Below are 15,363 nucleotides of genomic sequence, written 5' to 3'. Positions count from 1 at the left end.
TGTTTTCATATAATGAAACCAATCACTTTCAATTATTAATCAGTTAGTGATCCATCATTATTTAGGATATGTTATCAGTGGACTGCTTTCCTAAACTGTCCAGTGTACTGTAATTTGTCAAGTTGTTACTCATTCATTATAAACTCAAAAAATAGGAATTGGAATTGCTACAGGCATTGCCGTTGTCGTGGATCTTTCGTCTGTGGAGGCCTCTATTAATTTGATCCTGGTCTTTATGGCTTTCACAACAGACTTAACAATTGCTCAATCCTTGCACTCTCTTTCTGATTAAATAGTGAAGACTGGACACCCATTGAATCTATTAAAACGGCAGAGGCAAACTTTGTCCACGAGCAACTAATATTCTTGATGGAGTATTATGCCATTATATATGAATGTGGTAAATAACTGGGAGGAAAGTGCTTTCCCATAATTCCATTAAGAGCTTCTGTTGATGTCATAAACTATGAAAAAGCTTATCTGGAGCAATTTGTTACTGTAGACATCAAATGATCAAATCAGTTGCTTTAGATTTTCATTAAGCCTTTTTTAGGAAATGCTGACCACATAATTTCACATGAACACATGGAGTTAGAGGCCATCTCATTGGAAATTCGAATCCTATAGTACAGCCTGTTTGTGTATCTAGTGCTTCCTCAACTGGATGTGGATTCACATATATATGATGCGCGTGGGTATCATATGATGTCACGTATTGAAGTGGCAGAGCCAAGGTCCGAGAGCGAGGAATGACTCCAGGTTTGGACGAATTGTTGGGCCAGATTGAAAAGGTCAGGGAGTCGGTGCTGGAGGTGAGGGGTGGGCCAGTGTTCTGCTCGATGCTTGGCGAGGTTTACTCGTCTCTGCGCTGAACTAGGGCTGTGGCCTGCAACTAACAAGCTCCTGAAAGGGCTGCAGTGACGCCTGGCTTTGTGACCGTGAACTTCAATGCTGAATGCTATTTGCTTACTTCCATTGCATGAATGATTTGTTTTTTTCTCTCTCTCTCTGCACATTGTGTATTTGATGGTCTTCTTTTAATGGATTCTTTTGGGTTTCTTTGTTTTGTGGCTGTCATAAGGAGACAAATCTTAAGATTGTATAAAGTATACATGCATTGATAATACTTTGAACTTTGTGTTTCAACAGATGTTCTGTCAATACGTGCAGCAAATTGCTTTGTGCAAATGAGGCCTATAGATATTGAGGGCGTTTATTCATGGAAGCAGTATTGAGGCCTATTTTGGCAATAGGTACGAGGTGTGTAAACTTTCTTGGCCAATACTGGGGAGACTGAGATACAACTTTCTGATATGGCTCTCCACCAATATGCTCATGTCCCGGTGATTATTCCTTTGGGGCATTCTGTCAACTCACCAGCCATGCCAGACTTTAATTACCTCATTAATGGGAACTCCATCTGGCCACTGACCTCTGATCTCTCTATCCAACTCTAGATTGGTTTCCTATCTGACCTTCTCACCCCACTGACTCCTGATCACTTGTCCATCTAACGCACGCAAAGCTCCACCTTATCAATTGGTTCTCCACCTCTGAGCCTAGCCTGATCCTCTCAGAATAACAGTCCTCGATATTGAACACTGACCCTGGTGCAATTCTCCCGACCCACTTCTGATTCGGCCTCATAAACCCCATCTAATTTTCCCTTCTTCTCCTAATCCTCTCTCAGCAGCGTACCTTCACCTCCCCCTCAACCGTGATCATTCCACTGCCCAACTTACTTCCATTGCTAGTTACATAAGGTTGCATGACGTATGAGTGCAATCACAAAGTGGTGAGGTCTTTTGTCCTTTGTGTCCAGTGGTCTATGTCTCCTGCATAGTTGAGCTTTGGTGCTGTTGGCTTTGCGCAAAGTTTTCAGGCCTTGTGCAACTTTTGAGTCAATGCCAGTTTCCACATAAATGCTGTTGACATCTATTGCCTTCACCTCTTTCCACCTTCTACAACCTTTACTTTGTCAGTATGCCTTTCTGACAGAGTTACTACAGGAATCATAGAGTTACTACTGTATTGAGAAGTAGAGACTTCGTTGCCTGGAATGGTTCTGGAGGGTCTCTTGCTTCCTCATTGTTATCTGAACTTTATCTTGAGCCGGCTGGTGGCGAAGTGGCATCAGCGCCAGACTTCGGAGTGAAGGCTCCCGAGTTCGAATCCAGCCGGCTCCCTTGCACACTTTCCATCCGTGCTGGGTTGAGCGTCGAGCTAGCAACTCGGCCTCATAAAAATAAGGAAGGAAAAGCCATCATGACGGCATCCCTGTGACTCCACTCGGAGATAAGGGCTTTTTTCTTCTTTTTCTTCCTCTATCTTGACTTTAAGGATGTGGTCCTTCTTTGTGGGAGGAACAGCAAGAGCCAAAGGAGGATCAGAGCAAGAGGCAATAACGAGAAGCAACACACACAGAATTAGCGTAGCAGTTAGCACAACGCTATTACAAGCTTGGGGTGTTCTGGAGCTCGGAGTTCAACTTCAAAGTTGTCCGTTCTCCCCACCCGCCAGGTGGGTTTCCTCTGGATGCTCTGGTTTCCTCCCACAGTCTAAAGATGTACCCATTAGTAGGTTAATGGGTCATTGCGAATTGGCCTGTGATTAGGCTAAGTGTTAAATAGGTTGGCTGCTGGACGGTGCGGCTCATTAGGCCAGAAGGGCCTGTTCTGCACTGTATCTCTAAATAACATCAAATAAGATGCTGGAGGAACTCAGCAGGTGTATGAACAGTTGATGTTTTGGCCCGAGACCCTTCACAAGGACTGGCAATAACGGAAAAAAAATTATTTTGCAAGGGGCCTGTTTAGTAGCTTTTAGACAATGTTCAGTGGGTTAAGGTAGGATGGGATTGAGAAAAAGGGATTAAATGCAAGCAAATCGCACCTTCAGTGGCCTGATTCATTACAATCCAAGGAGCCTCTGATGGCTGGTCTGACAGTGGCCAGCAACTTCCTTTGGTGCTCCTGAGTGATTACCACAGCAGCCTTCTACCAGAAGTGCATTAATGGAGGTGCTGCAATGTCTTTGGTGGGGGGTGGATCTCTTGTGATTTAGCAGATAATAGGTCATTGAGCCATGATGTGCAGGAGTGAGAACTGTAATAGTGTGAACTTGCAAGGTTTGTTTCTTTATATATTGATTACAGTGAGGAATAGCCCCTTTTGGGCCTTTGAGCCACGCTGCCCAGCAGCCTCCGATTTAACCCTAGCCTAATCACAGGACAATTTAAAATGACCAATCAACCTACCCAACCAGTTTGTCTTTGGACTGTGGGAGGAAACCAGAGCACCCGGAGGAAACCCACACGGTCACAGAGAGAAAGACAAGTGGCAGAAATTGAACGCGGGTCACTGGTACCGTAGAGCATTGTGGAAAGGCATCGCAATGCTAGATGTGAGTTGTGCTTGACAGAGAGGTTGATGTTCGAGTGACAGAGGTGTAAAGCATAGGGCAGTCCGCTGGACTTGCGATGGACTTGTTGAGTGATGGATTTTGTTCACTCACCTCAGGGTCATATAGAAGGTTATCTATGTGACGTCAACCACTTTGTGCTGCTGGCCCTCTGGGATAGGTCTTGTAGCCTCCTGGACAACTATGTGTGGGGGACTTTTCTCCTTTTCATCTGCAGCCACAGAAAACATCTAAAAATCATGGTGCCACTCTGCTCCCTACTCTAACATCCAACAAGCTTCACCCAGCCCTTGTATTGACTTTGAACAGTGTTGGGAGGCAGAGGGCACCCCAGTATAGCTTCAGTCATTGACAGCTAACTTCAGCAACTGCTGTTCACAAGAATGTCCCCCATATGCTCATTGCGAAAAATTGTACCATTTTCCCCGGCTGGTTTCTATAATTAGGAGGGAATATTATCATAATGTATGATTAGGACTGGGTCAAGCCTTTCTAGAGAGATTGAGTCATAGAACACTACAGCACAGAAACAGGCCTTTCGGCCCATCTAGTCCTTGCAAAACTATCATTCTCTAGTAGTGGACCAAAAGTGTGTTGTTTTCTCTAGAGCAGGGGTTCCCAAACTTTTTTATGCCATGGGCCAACACCATTAAGCAAGGGGTCTATGGACCCCAGGGAACCCCTGGCCTAGAGTGTCTGGTGTGTGCTAAAGGGTAAGCCAGGTGATTACAACAGCCTCAGCCACCTCCATGCTGAATTATTTCGTGATTGTGATTTGCAACAGTAGCTATGAAACATGCCTGAGTGATTAACATAGGACCTAATTTTTGTCTTCCTACCTGGCAATTGAACATGTAGACTAAGATCTTAAAAGTTCTCAGTGTGTTGAAACTCTGACTAAACACCAAGTTAAACCAGAGCCAATGAAGACAGAGTCGTAGTAAGGTTAACCATTTACTGTTCACTCTTCCACATTAACATCGTATGGTGAAAACTGTTGAAAAAAGATACGAACATATACAGCATCTGTTTCATTCTGGAGACCACCTGTGCTCTCTCCTTTTAGCGAGTGTCTCCAGCTGACCCGAGTAAGGAGTGAGGTGGTTGCGACAAACAGCTGCCGGGCCCGAGCTCACCCCGCGTTTGAAATTGAAAAGCCGACATGCGCGCCGCTTCCCTTAACTGAAACCGTGTTAGTATTTTTACTTCAAATACTTTCTTATGAACTTACGGCGTTGCTTCTATAATGTTCCTTTGTGGGTAGAAACAGAGCTCTTCACGGTCATGCTGCATGCATGGCACCCACCTTCTCACCTTCTCCGAACTGGAGTTACACATAAGACATGGCGAAACCGGAGGTAACGTCATCACATGCCGCGATATACCGTAGACAATGAATTTACCTTTGTTAGACTGTAACATAATTATCAACCTTTAACTTTAACTAGAAAATAGTTACAAACAGCCATTTAAAGCACAGACCCAACAAAGTCAAATTAATGCCTTAAGGGCCACACACAGTCTGTTATGGCAAGTTGAAAAGCATCTGTCAGGGAAGTTATTTTTGTGGCCTACGTGGAGCTGTAGTTCACCTCCACACAACACAAATCATCTTGGGCTTCTCCAGTTCTGGTTCTTACCTCTACAGCCCCAAACATCTCCATTCTTTGAATATAAACGGCCATTTATTGCAGAGGGCTGGCTGGTGTGCTCAGACCCCTGCCTTTATTTGTGCCCCAATGCAGAATAGGCACAGCCCTCAACATTAAGCAGGAACTCAGCTATGGGGCAGCTGCCAACAAGTCACTCCGAGTCTGGTCAGGGGGAAAACTCTGTCCCTCTGAGTGTAATAAAATAGAGAATGAGATTTATGTAATTACACGAGTAAAAGTTGAGCCAAAGAGTAATGGCAGACAAAGGTTAAACCCTTTGAAGAGATAAATTATCTCTGTTTAGCCAAATGCTTTCAAAGTTTCTTGTTGTAAATGGGTTAGTTCTCCACTGGGGCTAGATACAAATATTTTACTCTATATAATGACACATTCCCAATATACCAAGAATGTTGGCAAGAAAGGAAATATGACTTTAAGGTTAATGATTTCACAGCTGAATTACCTCTTTATAACTACCACATAAAGATACAAGAAAAACAATTCGGAAGCTATTACAGTTTTCCCCATTGAAATGCATTGAATCCATAACACTGTGTATTAAATCTGTAACTGTTATGACATCGACACAGCATTAAAGCAAAAGTCACATTTCTCTTTGAACGTCATTCGGTGACAGTACATCAGAGTGTAAACATCTTCAGTCTAATCCATTTCTTTCCAGCCTTCTCTGATTGAAGTTGCAATTTTCTCCATAGCTGCGTAGCACATGAATTTATCAAAGCTCCACCAGCATAACATATGCAGATATAACACCTATGAAGGAGTGACCATTCTCATAAACTTCCACCTAAAGGAAAGTATAATCACAAGAGAAATGATCAGATTTAAAAGCATCTTATTTTAGCTGACAAAATAATTTGTCCCTTTTTAATGTGCCCAATATGTTTATCATTTATAATGTATAATTTTGTCAATAGTTTTACATGCAACTAGAGCTGTGTTTTAGGTAGGCAAGTTCAACAGAAGCTCTGTATGTTATACATGGACTAATTCTTGATGAAGACAGATATTGATGATGAGAATTTTGAAGATTCTGCAACTCATGTTCTTAGTATCATTTATCTATCCATCTATTTTTATAGTTTGTCTTCTCTTGCACATTTATTGTTTGTCAGTCTTTCTTTGTGTCTAATTTTTCATTGTGTCTGTTGTATTTGTTTGATTTCCTGTAAATGCCTGCAATGAAATGAATCTCAAGATAGTATGTGGTGACATATATGTACTTTGATAATAAATTTACTTTGAACTTTGAATTTCATCATCATCTTTAATGCCATGCAGCCTTGGTTCAAGTGAGGGAAGGAACATCTGAAGAGCTTTGATGTTGCGGTGTTCGCTGAGCTTGGCAATTACCTTGCAGAGTTTCAACACCACGTTGAGATGACATCCTCAGTGCGCAGTTGTTGATGTTTCTCTTTGGGAGTGCTCACATGTATTTGGCTCTTAGGGGTTTGCAGATGGCATCTATATGGAAATACACACCATCTACGAACCCCTAAGAGCTAAAGAAACGTGAGCCAATAGTTGAACTGAAGGGGTAGCCAATCAAGACTGAGGAAAGCAAACGGGGTTGGGGGTGGGGGCGGCTGCTATATAAACATGACCATTCCCAAAGGGAAACACCAACAACTGTGCACTGAGGATGTGTCCTCGACTGGAGATAAGACAGCTGCAAGCTAGTTGCCTAGCTTGGCGAGCACCACAACATCAAGCACCTCAACCTGTGCTACCATTATTCACCACTATTTGAAGATGTGACACGAAATTCATATCATAGTCAGCAGCAGAGGTTCCTGCCCTCTTATAAGATTCGGAGAAATGGATTACTACAGACACTGGAAAATTTGCAGCCAATCTACAAAATCATTCAAATTCACTGAAAACATGAGTGAACCAATGTCGGCACCTTCTCCCAAGCCAACGTCCCCACTATAGATCCACCCCTCTAATGTACTCTCAACCCACTATGATGCCTTGTGCTAGCCACCCAGGTGTTCAATTCTAAACTCTATTGATTAATGTATTTGCTTGCGTTTGTTGTTTGCATGATTTGTTTTTTTTTCTCTCTCTGCACATTGGGCGTTTGGCAATCTTTTTTTAATGAATTCTTCTAGGTTTCTTTGTTTCGTGGCAGCCTGTTAGGAGACAAATCTCATGGTTGTATAATGTATACATACTTTGATAGTAAATATGTGTTGAACTTTGAAGTTATCGGACAGATGCAGAAAAAGACTCAGTATTATGCCCTACCAAGTTCCTGAAAAGAAGATGTAAAATTCCCGTTGATTCCTGGGAATATTTGACCCATGACAATACAGCGGGGTGTTAGGAATGACATTGGGAGCCTTTTGGCCATGCATTGGGAACACACTAATGTACAGTATAAATAGAAGGAACTTACCACTGGGAGTATGTGCAAGGAAGGCTCTGGAGCTGTGAGCAGTCTGAAGTGCCACCCTCCCTCTCTATTGCAAACATTGTTTTCTTATAATATGATTTCTTTAAAGTGCAACGTCAGCAAACTGGGCTCAACTCTGCCGCTGTATGCAAGGAGTCTATGTTCTCTCTGTGACTGTGTGGGTTTCCTCTGGGTGCTCTGGTTTCCTCCCACATTCCAAAATTCATACTGGTATGTTGGTGCCAGAAGCATGGAGACACTTGCAACTGCCCCAGCATATGATCATTGATACAAATAAAGCTTTTCATGTTTCAATGTACACATGACGAATAAAACACATCTTTAAAAAAAATCTTAAACAAAATCTTTAAATTAAATCACCATTTTGAAAATCATAAAAGCTACATCACTGGTTATCTGAAGTTGAAAGGTTGGAAAATCTCAGCAGGTTTAGCCAGAATCAGTAGAAACAGAAACAGGTAAAGTTTCAGGTCAGAGAACCATCTCAGAACTGAGAAAGTGTGGTCTTCATCAGTTCTATTATGGTTATTATTCTATTATAGGTTTATTGTGTAGCCCACAAGAAAATTAACCCTAGGGTTGTGTATGGTGACATATGTGCACCTTGACAATAAATTTACTATGAACTTTGAACTGTAAAAGGGAGAAACAAGTTGGTGTAGGTAGCAGAGAAGTTGGAGGGCAAGGCATGGAGCAGTGGAAATAATTCCTGATCATTTTGCCTTGTGTTCACTGTCATCATATCAAAGATTTCATTCAGCTCTCCCTTTGACTTTCTCAGCTTACGTAAAAAACAAAATTTTTCTTTAATCTTGTGATAATGTTAAAAATGTCTTTTTTAAGTCAAGACTTTAACTCTCCCAATGTTTTAATATCTATCCTTTCATGTCACGGTCAGAATACTCTGTAATACTCCGATTGAAGTCTAACCCCATGTTTTACATATTTTGAACAACCTTTCTTTTGTATTCTGTACCTTCTCCTACAAAAAGCCTACCATTCTGCTCACTTTTTTTAATGGCCATAGTTATTTATATTTATTAATAGTATGTTTGCACATCATGGTTCTATTTCTATTCTGCTTCATATAGAACTTTACACTCACTTGCAGTATTGTTGGGTACCACCTTAATCCTTAATCCTTACCAGGGAACTTGTGCAGAGCAAGAGGGTGAAAATTTCATCTCACATCCTCCTCAGACCCAAATTTACCACATGTATTCCAGGAGGCTTGTACCAAAGAAGGAACTCATTTAGGCAATTGGATCCTTGTCAGTGCAACTATAATTACTTGTGCTATCATACATATTACTCTTCAGATTCTCAAGAGCTAAGTACAGAGAATAAAATATTGGTGGTCATCAAGTAAAGGTCTAGTTATATAGAACATGCTGGCCGCATCTTAAAAACATGAAAAGACGGTTCTCTTGCACAGGTTAAGTTTTTATCTCTCATTATAGCTAGTCCACAATACAGTGCTATTCCGATTACAGAGTTAATGCTATGCAATCTTCTATTGTTTTTATCATGTCACCAGATAGTTTTTTATTTAACTTCATTTTATTTCTACAGACATTTAGCTCCTGCAATTTTCACTGATAGATTCAGCACTTGAAGTTCTCATTCACAAATCCAGCATCTGCCATTCCAAACCAAGTATCTAAGATCAGTCGTATCCTTCAGGATTCCAGCACCAGCCTTTCTGATTCACAAATCTAACATTTGCCCTTCTCATTCACAAAGTCAGGAATATTCAGAAGTTCTTCTGTGTCCTTAGAAAAAGTGTACACAGCTTTAAGTGCTGGTGTGTCATTCTTCTTAGGAAGCAGATATCTAAGCTCCTTGTATGGTGTCAATTCCAAAAAACGTTTCTTTCATGCAATATTATGTGACATGAAAATCATCCATTTTTTGCTGCTGCACTTTCTGAAAACAGTTAGTTGGTGAACCAACCTTTGTGTAGAAGCGGGCTGGATATTTGGATTAACTTTCTGGAGGTGAAATTTATTTGAGAGTGTGAATGGGGCAGACCTTGCAACAAAGAGAGTGAATATGCTGACTTGATACATATGCAATCAGGGCGATTTCTGCTCTGCAGAGGGAGCTCAAAGATGGCAATGAAAAAACTTGCCATCTGTGAGAGCAGGCCAGAAAGAAACCTATTGTTTGTCCACTTCTTAATTTAATGCTTTGATATTGAACATTGTGTAAGAGAGGGGATGTTGCTAGGGTGAATTCTGACGATGAAGTTATAGCAAAATTATAACACCGATTAAGACCATAAGACATAGGAGCAGAATTGGGCCATTGAGTTACGGGAGAAGACAGGAGAATGGGCTTGAGAGGGGTAAGTCCATCTCCGCTATTCCATCATGGCTGATTTATTATTCCTCTCACCCCCACTCTTCTGCCTTCTCCCCATACTTTTTGACACCCTCCCTAATCAAGAACCTATAAAACTCCACTTTAAATCTAGCTAGCACCCCGACACTCATTGAGGGCCCCTCACAGTTAAATTCCTGATGTACAACCTGTACGTCTATATCTCAGGTATCTAAATCTTTTTTAGAATTAGCTAAGGGGAAAGGTATCATCATCATTTAGTTTCCATTCTCACACAAGCATGATCTTATCCACTGCCTAATTTAATCCATGATTTATTATATTTTCTTCGGTGGTTACTGAGCTGCAATTAAAACCGCACAACGTGGTTTCACGCTGACTTTTAGTCAAAAATAGTCCTCATGAAATCACTAGTCCACTGTCATAATGAAAGTCAAGTCAACTCAAGTTTAAGTTTATTGTTATTCAACCATATACTGCCAAATGAATCAACGTTCCTCCAGAGCAAGGTGCACAACGCAGTGCATATAACTCACACACAGCACACAAGGTAATATTACCACAAATAGGTTAACAGATAATAAGGTGCATTTATGACACAAGTCAGAAAATAAACAGTATTTTCCACTGGCGCTTCATACGTGATGATACCTGGATGGTGGCAGTAGTCTCACGGCCTGGGGGAAGAAGCTGTTTGCCATCCTAACGTTCTTTGTCCTAATGCTATGGTACCTTCTTTCTGATAGTTGGGCGGGGTGGGGGTGTTAAAAAGATTGTTGGAGTGACGGGAGGGATCATTGACAATGCTAAGGGCCCTGTGTGCAAAGGGTTAAACATGATCAAAGATAGCATTGTCTCGCCACTTTTCGTAACATTCTTTCCCTCAGAACAAATGGACATCAGGCAGGTGAGTGAAGCATAGCTTTCATTATACTTTTCCCCTGCCCCCAGTAATTCCTGCTAACAAACAATAATTGGCCCCCAGATTCTCAGGATGAATGAATAGGTCACAGACCTTCTAACATCAATCAAATAAGCAAAAGAAAACAGAAGAAAAGGAAGAAGGCTCAGTGGGCCTAGTTAAGATTGTCTGATCCCAGACAGCATTTGTTAATCTTTACATTTGATGAGATGTGCCTGCATGTTTTCCCTCCTTTTGCAGGTGTCTACAGAACGTACCTTCTTATTGTTTGAAAAGACTTGCTCCTATGTAGTACATCCCTGATTATTCCTTGGTGTCATTAGTTTCTTTGTTTCTGACATCCAGATTTCTTTATCACTGGGATAATCCAGTGTTCTGACCCCAAAAAATCAATAAGGACAAGCCGCAGCCGTTTGTCAATGCCTGGTGAGGAAAAAAGATACAGAATATTCCCCACAATGCTATCCTTCATCCTTTCTTCATTATTTACAATTTATTTTGTATTAACTCTAGAAATATTTAGTAGCATTTTAATCATCCAGTCACATTTTCTCTTTTTATGTCTTTGGTACTGTATAGATAAACTTTCCAGATGATTGCACCAAACTGTGAATCTAATAATTGCATATCCTGACTAATTTAATTCACAAAACTATTACTAATCCCTTGTATGCTATTTAAATGATCCCCTTGACTGCACATCATTTCTTTGGTTTAGAAAATCATCATGCTGTTCACTTCTATTTTCTTTTACAACAAAGCTTATTCTAATATTCCCAGTGCCTGACAACCAGTAAACCACACATAAAGAATTCAACATTTCATGTTGACTTCGATTGAGTGTTTCTTTTATGTCATTTTTGGAAGTTGTACATTATAGAAAGCTATTAGAACCAAAATGACAAGTGTGATACTCACTTCAGTTTAAGCACCCTCATTCAGTCCATCGATAAACCCATAAATTTGCTTTTAATCCAAAGCAGATTGTCGTACTCCAATACCACTGAAGTTGTCAAATTAACAATAAAAAGGCATAAGCGTTACTTTCTTTTACTTGATTTTTGATATTTACCAAATGATACACTCAGAGGCCACTTTAATAGATATATCTGTATACCTCTCGTTAATGCAAACTTCTAATAAACCAATCATGTAGCAGCAACTCAATACATAAAAGCATGCAGGTATGGTTGAAAGGTTCAGTTGTTGCACAGATCAATCATCAGAATGGGGAAGAAATGTGATCTACGTGACTTTGATCATGGAATGGTGTCAGAAGGGGTGGTCTGAGTATCTCAGAAACTGCTGATCAACTGGGATTTTCACGCACAACATCCTCCGGTGTTTTCAATGAATGATGCAAAAGCAAACAAGCAAAAAGAAAAATATCCAGTGAGCAGCATTCTCTGGGCAAAAATAGCTTGTTAATGAGAGAGTTCGGAGGAGAATGGCCAGATGGGTTCAAGCTGACAGGAAGGGGACAGTCAATCAAATAACCAAACATTACAACAGTGGTCTGCAGAAGAGCATCTTGGAACACAAAACACCTCACACCTTGAAGTGGATGGTCTACAGCAGCAGAAGACCATGAACATAGACTCAGTAGCCACTTTGTTAGGTACAGGAGGCACCTAATAAAATGGCTACTGAGGGGTAGGTTTCTCCTATGTAAAATGCAGTGTGGTATGAGACATTCAGTGACAGAGGCAAACTGCATTGCAAATGGTAGAGGTAAAATGAGACCCACATCAGATAAGAGCATCTTCTCTCCAGATTTAATTCATAAAATTGTAAGGCACATCTTGTTCAGTGACCCATTATTTAATCCTGGGCTTTCAAAACTGGGAGCTCAATGCCCCTGCAACTTTCGCTAAGCCTTTTTATCTTTAAAGCCACACACAGCAAAGACATTTTAGATACAAATAAAATGTGTCAATGGTTTGTATGTCTTTCCTGATTTACCATATGGCTCCCTCTGCAACAATTAACCAAGGTTCCTTTCGGGTAAGTGATATTTGCCTGGAATTTTGTAACGAGGTGAAACATGGGTGGAGCAGAACTTCAGCAGCAAAAAAACCTGCTAAAATTAAAATTTAAATTTAAACACTGGAGTCCAGGGAAGTTTTTTTTTTCCCATCGCAAAGGGGTTCCAAAACCAGAGGGGCATCAGTATATTGGAAGTTAATGGCCTGATAGTCAAATTCTGAGTGTTCTGAAATTCTAATTTGTTTTTAAGAGTTTTAAGAAGAGGTCAGAATCAGAATCTGGTTTAATATCTCTGGCATGTGTCGTGAAATTTGTTGCCTTTGTGGCAGCAGTACAATTCAATACATAATATAGAGAAAAAAACTATGAATTACAGTGTATATAAATAATACAATGTATATGTATATTAAATAGTTAAGTAGTGCAAAAATAGAAATAAAAAATATAGATATAAAAAAAGTAGTGAGGTTGTGTTCAAGGGTTCAATGTTCATTCGGAAGTCGGATGGCAGAGGGGAAGAAGCTGTTCTGGAATCACTGAGTGTGTGCCTTCAGGCTTCTGTACCTCCGTACTGATGGTTGCAATGAGATCAAGGCATAACCAAGGGGAATTTTTTAAAGCGTGTCGTACCAGACATTCAGCCATTCTTGTCTGGCACATGGTGTCAGGGTTAACCGGGTCACGTTATGAATGTTCCTGACTCGACCCTTGTATTTTTTATGAGGCCAAGTGGATAGCTCGACACTCAACCCGGCACGGATGGAAAGCGTGCTCGGGGGTGGCCCGACCTGGATTCGAACTCGGAAATCTTCGCTCCGGAGTCCGGAGCTGATCTCACTGCGCCACCAGCCGGCCACCTAGGTGATGGGGGTCCTTAATGATGGACACCACCTTTCTGAGGCTTCACTCCTTGAAGATGTCCTAGATAAAATGGAGGCTAGTGCTCATGATGGAGCCGATTACGTTTACAGCTTTCTGGAATTTACTTCTGGAACCCCACCACCCCACCATTCCAGACGGTGATGCTGCCAACTAGAATGCTCTCCACAGTACATCTGTAAAAATCTTGGAGTATTTTTGGAGACATACCAAATCTCCTCAAACTCCCAATGAAATACAGCTGCTGTCCTGCCTTCTTTATAACTGCATCGATATTTTGGGCACAGGATAGATCCTCAGAGATATTGACACGCAGGAATTTGAAATTGCTTGCTCTTTCCACTTCTGATCCCTCTTTGAGGACTGGTGTGTGCTCCCTTTTCTTACCCTTTCTGAAGTGCACTATCAGTTCTTTAGCCTTGCTTACATTGAGTGCAAGGTTGTTGTTACGACACAACTCACCTAGCTGATATACCTCACTTCTGTACTCCCTCTTGTCAGCATTTGAAATTCTGCCAACAATGGTTGTGTTGTCAGCAAATTTATAGATAGCATTTGAGCTGTTTACCTTACTGTTTATGTACGAAGTTAAGAATGTAAGTGTTCTTAGAAACTTCTGGATTCCATAAGTTTGTTGGACATTTTAATTTGTTGGGGATGGGGTAATTTTGTATCATTGTTCATCCTGCCCAAATTTCCTGTCTGCTTGGATTAATGGGAAGGAGAATCAGCATTTAGTTCATGGAATCCTAGGCTAGCTGTATGCTTTCAACGGGAAATTTATCCTTCATCTGGTTGTCTGCTGTTTACAGTGATGAAAATGTACATTGACACATTAAAAACTTGCATATTTTGTGGTATGAGATATCATGATGAGATAGCATTTAAACTGCTGAGAACTCCTAATCCTCCATCTCTGCCCCTCCAACGACTAACCCACTCGATCCTTCAAAGAGAAACTCAGCATATGAGTGCTCCTGGAGTGTAACAACTGGAATTAAAGATTTTAGTGTGTGGTGTGGCTCGTCCATGAAATTCTAAACCGAGCAATTGCAGAAACAAAAGTAGCAATGCTCCTTTAAGCAGACAGATGACTTGCGTTCTGTAAAGTGAGTGACATGGACAACTTCACTCACCACAAACTTGATTCCACAACCTGTAGACCCAGTTTTAAGAACTCTACAAACAATATTCTCAGTATTATTTACTTCTTATTTGCACAGTTTGTCTTCTTTTGCACATTAGTTGTTTGTCAGTCTTTGTTTATGTATAATTTTTCCTAAATTTTAATGTATTTCTTTAATTTCCTGTACGTGCCTGAAAGAAAATAATTCTCAAGGTAGTACATACTTCAGAAATAAATTTACTCTGACTTTGATTATAATACAACTGTGGTGATGAAGCCTATCCATTGCCTCAATAGAAGTTGATGGTTAGTTATGGGTATTGTTTCTGTATCTCACAACTGAATTTTGATAACATACCATCCTTGAATGGTTTTCTTCACTCACTTAGTTTTTCTTTCTAAAGTATAAATTCTTGTCAGAATTCTTTCCTCCTCCGGTGTATTTAGTTTGTCATTATTTAATAACATTGAAAATAAAACTCATACCACATAGTCAAGGATTTATTGTTTGCACACAATCTGAATAATTTTTGTTCATACCATGTACAAGATATTTATTTCAGATTTTTCTGCTTCATATCTGATTAATTGTTTA

The sequence above is a fragment of the Mobula birostris genome, chromosome 19 (genome assembly GCF_030028105.1).
Source record: "Mobula birostris isolate sMobBir1 chromosome 19, sMobBir1.hap1, whole genome shotgun sequence".
Classification (NCBI taxonomy): Eukaryota; Metazoa; Chordata; class Chondrichthyes; order Myliobatiformes; family Myliobatidae; genus Mobula; species Mobula birostris.
Note: the sequence above shows the minus strand (reverse complement) of the source record.